The sequence below is a fragment of the Arachis hypogaea genome, chromosome 9, assembly GCF_003086295.3.
Source record: "Arachis hypogaea cultivar Tifrunner chromosome 9, arahy.Tifrunner.gnm2.J5K5, whole genome shotgun sequence".
In the NCBI taxonomy this organism is placed as follows: domain Eukaryota; kingdom Viridiplantae; phylum Streptophyta; class Magnoliopsida; order Fabales; family Fabaceae; genus Arachis; species Arachis hypogaea.
The window spans coordinates 12,824,392-12,831,941 of record NC_092044.1 but is presented as its reverse complement, the minus strand read 5'-3'; the positions used below and the strand labels follow the sequence as shown (position 1 = coordinate 12,831,941).

The following is a 7,550-nucleotide window of genomic DNA, read 5'->3' as shown; positions in this document are numbered from 1 at the left end:
ATTTACTTAAATGTGCTGGTATTAATTGTAATTCTGAATACATGACATGAACAGTGCATATTTAAATTTGAATCAAAGAATGTTGATGTACAAAAAACAGGAATTTAGAGAATTATTATGATTTCTCTGAAATTAATGAAAGTTTAATCCTTGAAGCAAAAGAAACAGCAAAAGAAAAATAAAAGTAAGGTCCAAGGCTCTGAGCATCAATGACTAGGGAGGTCAGACATGATTAAAAGCTCAAAGAGTTGTTTCCCTAGTCACATGCTTGTGGTGTTCTTGTGTTAAGTAATCCTTGAGACAAAACATTTAGAGTCGAGATCAATTGCAAAGTACGCCAAAGGCTTTGAGCACCATTGTCTGGGGATAATAATAAAAAATTAAAAAATAATAATAAAATAATAAAAAATAAAAATAAAAATAAAAATATTTAGAACTTAAAGAGAGTTCCCCAGTTAAGTGCTTGTGGTGTTTCTGTGTCAAGTAAAGATTGAGACAAAACATTTAAAGTCACGGCTAGGCTCAAAGTGCAAAGCACCAAAGAAAAATTGCTCTGTTCAAGGATTAAATTGAGTTACAAAAGATCAGAGAATTCATAATATTATCTGGATTCTAAATTCGAATAATAGTAACATTCTTCTGATTCAAAGGAGAGTGGGATGCCAAAAATATTCAGGATTACAGTTGTAAACCCCACTATAAAAAGAGACATGAGCTTAATCGAATTCTCATTCTCATGCAAATTCACATCCTAAGCCTATATAAATTTTGGTTGCTTGTGGACAAGAAACAATTCAAGTTTGGTGTTGTGATGTGTGAGCATCTTTCCTATCTTTTCCTAGTGAATTTGCATCTAATTTGTTGAGTTTAATAAAGAATTAATTATCTTTTAGCCAATATAGATGCTACTTTGAGTCCTTTGCAATTTTATTTATTTTAGGTAGCATTCGGCTGGATTTGATGGAGTTTCTACAGCACAAGAATTAAAGGAGAAAACCAGCGAGGAGCGACGCGTACGCATGACTGACGCGTGTGTGTGATTTGGAGCTTTCCATGGCGACGCGTGCGCGTGACTGACGCGTACGCGTGATTTGAAGAATTTCACAGCGACGCGTGCGCATGATCAACGCGTCCGCGTGACTCGCGAAAAAGGCCATCGACGCGTACGCGTGACATACGCCACGTGCAGAAAACGTTGGGGGTGATTTTTGGGCCCCATTTTAGCACCCAAGTTAGGCGCGGATCCAGTGAAGCCAAGTGGTCCCCACGTTTCAAAGACGCAGAGTAGTTAATTAATTCAGATTTAACTTCAAATTTGAATTTGAAAATAGGAAAAGATATTATCTTAATTTTAGATATTAGATTTTAAATTAATTATGATTAGTTATAAAAAGGAGAGACTTCTCTTCTATTGGGGGTTACATTCCGTTAGGGGGATTCCATTAGGGAATTCTATACAAATTTACATTCTGCATTCCATGAGTAAATAATCATTCATTGTTAAGGTTTGGAGCTCTGTCTATTTGTATGGATTGATTTTATTACTTTTTCTATTTTAATTTATGTATGGATTTATAATTTAAGAATTGTTTTCGCTCTTTATCTTATGAATTTGGGTGGAACGGAAGTATGACCCTCTTTCTATTTGAGTTCTTGTAAAACTTGGAAAATCTCTTTACTTGAACAACAACTTGAAAACATATTCTCCTAAATTTTAATTATCTATATTTAACGGGATACGTGACATATAATCCTTTTATTTTTGGATAATTAGAGTTTTTGTGGCATATAAACTGGAATTTGATCATGCAGCTTCTAATTGAAATTAATTGACCAAGGAATTGGCAGTTAATGAATTTTAGAGGAGACTAGAAAGGTCTAAGGAATTAGAGTCTAGTCACATATAGTTTGCCATAAATTAAATCCTACATGATTAAAATAGTTAGTAAGAAAAGTTAATCTGGAAAAATAGATAACTCTGAAGTCTTAACTGTTTCTCCAATATTTTATTTTCAACTTATTTACTTGCGTGCCTGCCTTCTAATATTTTCAAATTTAAACATTTTGAATATCTCAAAACCCTTTTTTGCTTGCCTAACTAAGCCAAATAATCAATCATCGTTGCTTGATCCATCAATCCTCGTGGGATCGACCCTTACTCACGTAAGGTATTACGTGATACGACCCGGTGCACTTGCCGGTTAGTTTGTGGTGTAAACCACCGCATCACAAATCACACTATTTTATGTGCTGGAAATATCAGACAGCTTGTCCAAAAAGGTGTAGCTGAATGAGGATTTGGTTCGAGGTTTCGGTTATGTCGTGGAATCTCGTCTCGGTCAAAAAAATACAAAGATAGGCATTGGTAAGAAATAGTGTGTTTAGCTAGTTAGATATTGTGATCAGTACGTTTGGATTATTCCGCATGTTGGTTAATATGGACTACATACATATATGAGTATGATGTTGCCATGATGCATATACTTTTAATGTGACCTTACTGTTACCACTACCATGCATACTTACACGGAGAGTAAGCTATTTAAGTTTTTTTTCTAGTTTTTCCTATTGAGTCTTTGTCATTGCATCAACTAGAATCAAAAGTCTGGATTAGTTTATGGCAAAAATTGTTAATTACTGGTGGTTAAAGTTTGTTGCATGTTTAAGCATACACATATCTTCATCACTTTCTAAGTTTCATTGAAGAACCTAATGCAAACTCATTTAAAGCTGCTAAAAATGTGTTGGAAGGAACAATTATGTAGTAAAAAAAAAACAAAATTACACCTACATGATAGGATATTAAGAGCTTTCTTGAGTGGGGAAAGAATTGTAGTAAGTGGTGGCAACTATGAGTGTGTGAATGATTTAGCTGGCAAAATTTTTAAAAATTTTTCAGCATTTCCGTTCCACTTTATCAGAACTTTTACTATACTAAGTATGGCCTTCCTATGGATTGTGGGCATGATAGGTACAAAAAGGGTGGTGATATTATTTTAGTTTTGTTAGCATCTTAGTATATGAATATCATGAAAATTGAGTTAAACCAGTTGATTTTTTTTCTACATTCTTAACACAAATGAAAAAGAAAATTTAATTAAATCACTAGTAATAGTGACGTGCCTTTTTGAGTGATAAATCAAAATAAATTTATTAGTCGAGCGGTGACAATGACTATTATGTGCATATAATAATAAAAGTGGTAACTTACCATTATTGTTTTAGTTATTTTTCACACAATTTAAGGGGTAATGCAATGCTAAACTAGAGTTATAATAATTATCTGTGTAGGACTAAGAAGTCATTGAAAATTGTTGACTACGTTTAATGCAATCAATAGGATGTTGGGTTAATAATTAGTTAACTTCTCCTGAAAAAGGACTCTCCCTTATTTAAAAGGCCCAGTAAGCCCAATAACCTTTAATTACTTTTACTAGCAACATAATCAATATGCAAGAGAAGAGATATAATTGAAGGGAGGAATCGTACTTGATGGTGATATTAATCATTACGTGTGCATCTTTTGAAAACGTCATAGCGGCGCAAAATAACACAAAAGTTGCTTCTTACCGAAGGAGGAGTCGGATATAACAATGAAACCCATCAAGTGTGACGAATTAAAAAAAAAGACAGACTAAACATAGCCTCTTTATATCAACCAATTAGCCCATTGGTAAGTGAATGTTGGTTAGATTTAAAGGGGTATTCTACAACATAAAGTCTTGCTTCACTGTCTAAACAGCCCATCACTGGGCACCAAAAACAGATACAATATTTCTGCCTACAGTCTATATGAAAGAATTTGCAGTAACTTCTAATCGGCCAGTCTTCTTCTTGGTTTTTCTTCTGACCTTCTGCATCTTTTGTCCCAATCTTCTACTGCCTTTCGGCCAATTTCAGCTCAAATGGGGTTGTGTCTCCCCACAACAAGATCAACCACCAGTATCATTATTGTATGTTCGATAACCACCTAAGAAAAAGGCAAACATTACACCAAAAAATATATTATCAACCGTGGCTTGCACCTTTAATGACGGGACATCAACTGTGTTAAACTATTATCGGTAGATCGTAGTCACTCTATAAGTGGGACTGGATCATCCATTGGGCAACCAACACTCTGCAGTCATTAATGACATTAATAGTATTAGGCAACATGGGCCCGAGATTGATCGATCCAATAATAAAAAAAATGATTGCTAGTGCGTGAAATTTTAAAGGAAAATGCGCACTCTTTTAAAAAGAATTTACATTGTCAATGATATTAATCAATGTATGCAATGTAATGTTCTTCCCCCGACCACTAGACTTTTTAACCATTAAACCAACAATATAATTAATTTTGATATAAAATAATTTAGAAATTAATGAAAGTGTATTCCAAAGAAATTTACTTTTTAATGTGTTCAAACAAATGTTTCGATGGGATGTGAACGCAGTTAGTGTAACTAATGGGTCTTTATTCGTGCACAAGAGCATTTGAACACATTCTATATCAAATAATGAGTTTATCCACTTGAAAAAAATTTACTTCATCTCATTTAAGATGTTTAATTATGTTAAATATTTGGGCAGAATACTAAAAAATTTATAAACACAAATACTTACGATCCGTCAGCTTGTTGTCTGATCTCCGGCTCCACTATTTCATACGTTGATAGCTTGTGGATTTCATTTGGAGTTCCCTCGTAGAAAAACTCAGTAGCTAACAAGTTCTCCAAGAAAAAGGCCTATTTCATCCAAAAGACAGGCTGCATCTATTTATATATACCAAGAAAGTGCACCATTCACTCCTTGAAAACATATGAATGTTACTCACGCTTACCACGTATAGCATCTGATCCTTACGAGCCTTTTTAAGCTTTGAATCTTTTAGAGAGTCAAGATACACCAACTTCCAGTTGAAAAAATCAATAATCATCAAGTACCAATAATCATCCGTATGGAGGGGAACGTAAACCTGCAAACATTAAATCAAGTACGGTTGTTCCCTTTTATGGAGACATTCGAGAAATTATAACAAGGTGCTATCTCTGGTGGCTTTATTTTTAGTGTTGCTATAATGGCTATAAGCTTTGGACCAATAAGAAAGAGACACATGATAGGTTGATTTGCATGTGGAGAAGCTTTTGACTAAGGTGAAAGGACGGTAAATGTAATAATTAAGATGGTAATTGTTTATGCGAGTGTTTTATTTTTTGAGCATGACATTGACCCGGTGACCTGACCCACACCAAGAGAAGAGAACCAAGTACAATTCGATTCACAAACAACCCATTTGTGTTGAACACACACCATAGCTATTGCATGACTTGCATCACCTGACGAATTGTGCCTGTGATACAGCTGCAGTGCAAATTGATCCGCTGGGCAAGACAAGCACAGAAAGACATGGATAAGATGATGGCCCAAGTTAGGCAAGAGGCATCAATCAGAAATCAGATGGTGTTGCAATCCTCTCGTCGGCGGTGGTTTCATGGTATCCTCGGCTGGGCGTTAGCTTGAAGACAAGAAGATGCAGATTTGGTCGTAGGGTACACTGCTCTTTGATTCTTAGAATTAGAGTGGGTGGCCGTGGCTTTCGTTGGCAGGAGCAGAACCTCTCCCAACAGCGGCGGTGATTGGAGGACCTATGGCAGAACAGTTTCCTTCTTCAACTTCAATGGCGATTTGTGCAATGGAGCTCAGATGAGAGAAAAATGCTGTTACACACCTTTCTTTGGTCCATAGCTGCGCCGTTGGAACGTTGACGGCATCATTGCTGCTCCCTATTGGCGGTGGTTCCCCCGATTGGAGATACCAATATTGGGAAAGAATCGGTTGTGGATGATTATTTGTGCATTACTAGTAGTATCATCCTTGTCTGGCGAGGCTCCATAATTCCCAACCTCCCTTCGTCATCTCCGATGGGCCATGGCAACACCATCTTTCCAATGACACCTATACTATCAAATTACACTCACACTTATCCTGTATTATCAATGTCCATAAATAGACATACAGTAAAAATTTTTTTTTTTATCATACTTTACATCATTAAGGCACTTTCCTCTCTTAAACGCAACACTAACTATTTCAAACTACCAGTCCACATGTCAACATTGTATTGGGTAGTCAAAGAATAGTCATTCTTAGGCATCAATATCTTGGCCACCAGAGACTTGGCCTCATAACAAATGCATAATGTACCTTAAAAAGTTTGTCCGCCTTTCCCATGAACTTTTGCTTGATGTACTCTAGCATGTTTGGGTAGTAATTTGTTGGATTCACCGTGATTTTCTGTAATTGTAAGAACCATTTTAAAAAAAATTTATAACACTTAGAAAATGTGTCATGCATTCCTTACCTGGAAAGAGGTGGGAAGCCACCACCTCTTGAGTACAGACTCAGACATAGCGCCTTCTATGCACATGACTGCAACTATGCTTATCACTTATCAAATGGGATGCCAAAAAATGACATATTAACAACTAAGACAAGGATCAGATAGTGTGATTCAAGATTTTGTTTAAAAAAATGGATGGCATGAAGAAAATATCTTGTTCTTACGTAATCCATAACCCTTTCTCCAGGACAGAGTGTGTGCAGGACACGCCTATCTCTAAGACAGTGCTCAGTTGAGACGTTGACCTCGCTGTTATTCCTATTGTCAGTACCACAACCGTGGAAAATGACAATGGAAAGATTAGCCTTTTTTCATGCGGTTCCGGCAACAAGAAAATCAACCAAAGCAAAAAAATGACAACAAACTTGATGTAGGTGAATAGCCTAACTTCTTTGGTAGATCTTTTGCAAAAATATATGCAACGACAGCAAGTTCCATTTCCACAAACTCCATCCCCTCACGCCGGGAATATTAATTCCATACACTGAGAACGAATACAAGTTAGGCAATGGAAACTCTCGAAGCAAAAAAATGATGTCTAATTTTACATAATCATCAATACGATGACAATGGTCATACTGCAAGCATCTCAGCACCATCCATATAAGCATTAGAATGAGTGTAATAGGTGAATGGGGATCCCTGGCCATCTTGGTGTACCTCTATCATCTCATCGATAGTAGACTCCTCCTCAAAGTACAGCTTTCGCTAAACAACATCACCATAAATGAGAAAGACATGATATAAATACATAAGGCCATATTCATGCAATAGTATCTAAATACGACATATAATTCCTCATACATGACATCAGACCAACCATTACTAACCTTCAAGGAACTATCTGCCATCTTCGACTTTGATTTCAACTCTGGTATTGTCCTTGAGATAGATCCAGTCCCTGTCTTCTTCTGGTGTTGTTGGTCTTTCGAGGTCGACCACGTCTCTCTTTTGCCAATACAGTCTTTCCATCATTCTTATTAGTTGGCACAGAATCCTGTTTTGTGAACACATTCTTTATCAAAGCTCCGAGTATGTGGCTGTGACCTTCAACCACTTCTGCCAATTTCTTGATTTGGTCTCCATGAGACTGCAGCATGGTCTTCGTTGTTTTCTCATCCCTATTTAGATGCTGCAAGTGTAATGAGTCAGTATCTAATCAGTA

At 36.3% G+C, this 7,550-nt stretch overlaps 1 long non-coding RNA gene across 2 annotated transcripts; it reads right to left on the bottom strand.

Moving 5' to 3' along the window:
* Positions 1-3,688: 3,688 nt before the first annotated feature.
* Positions 3,689-6,475, bottom strand: LOC112710427 (uncharacterized). 2 transcript variants are annotated; one of them, XR_011865092.1, is made up of 2 exons: positions 4,609-6,475; positions 3,689-4,120 (listed from the first exon to the last, which is right to left on the bottom strand). It is a non-coding gene; the product is annotated as an uncharacterized lncRNA (long non-coding RNA). The 2 variants fall into 2 exon arrangements; XR_011865091.1 differs by having other exon boundaries at positions 3,689-3,970.
* Between the last annotated feature and the right edge of the window lie 1,075 nt (positions 6,476-7,550).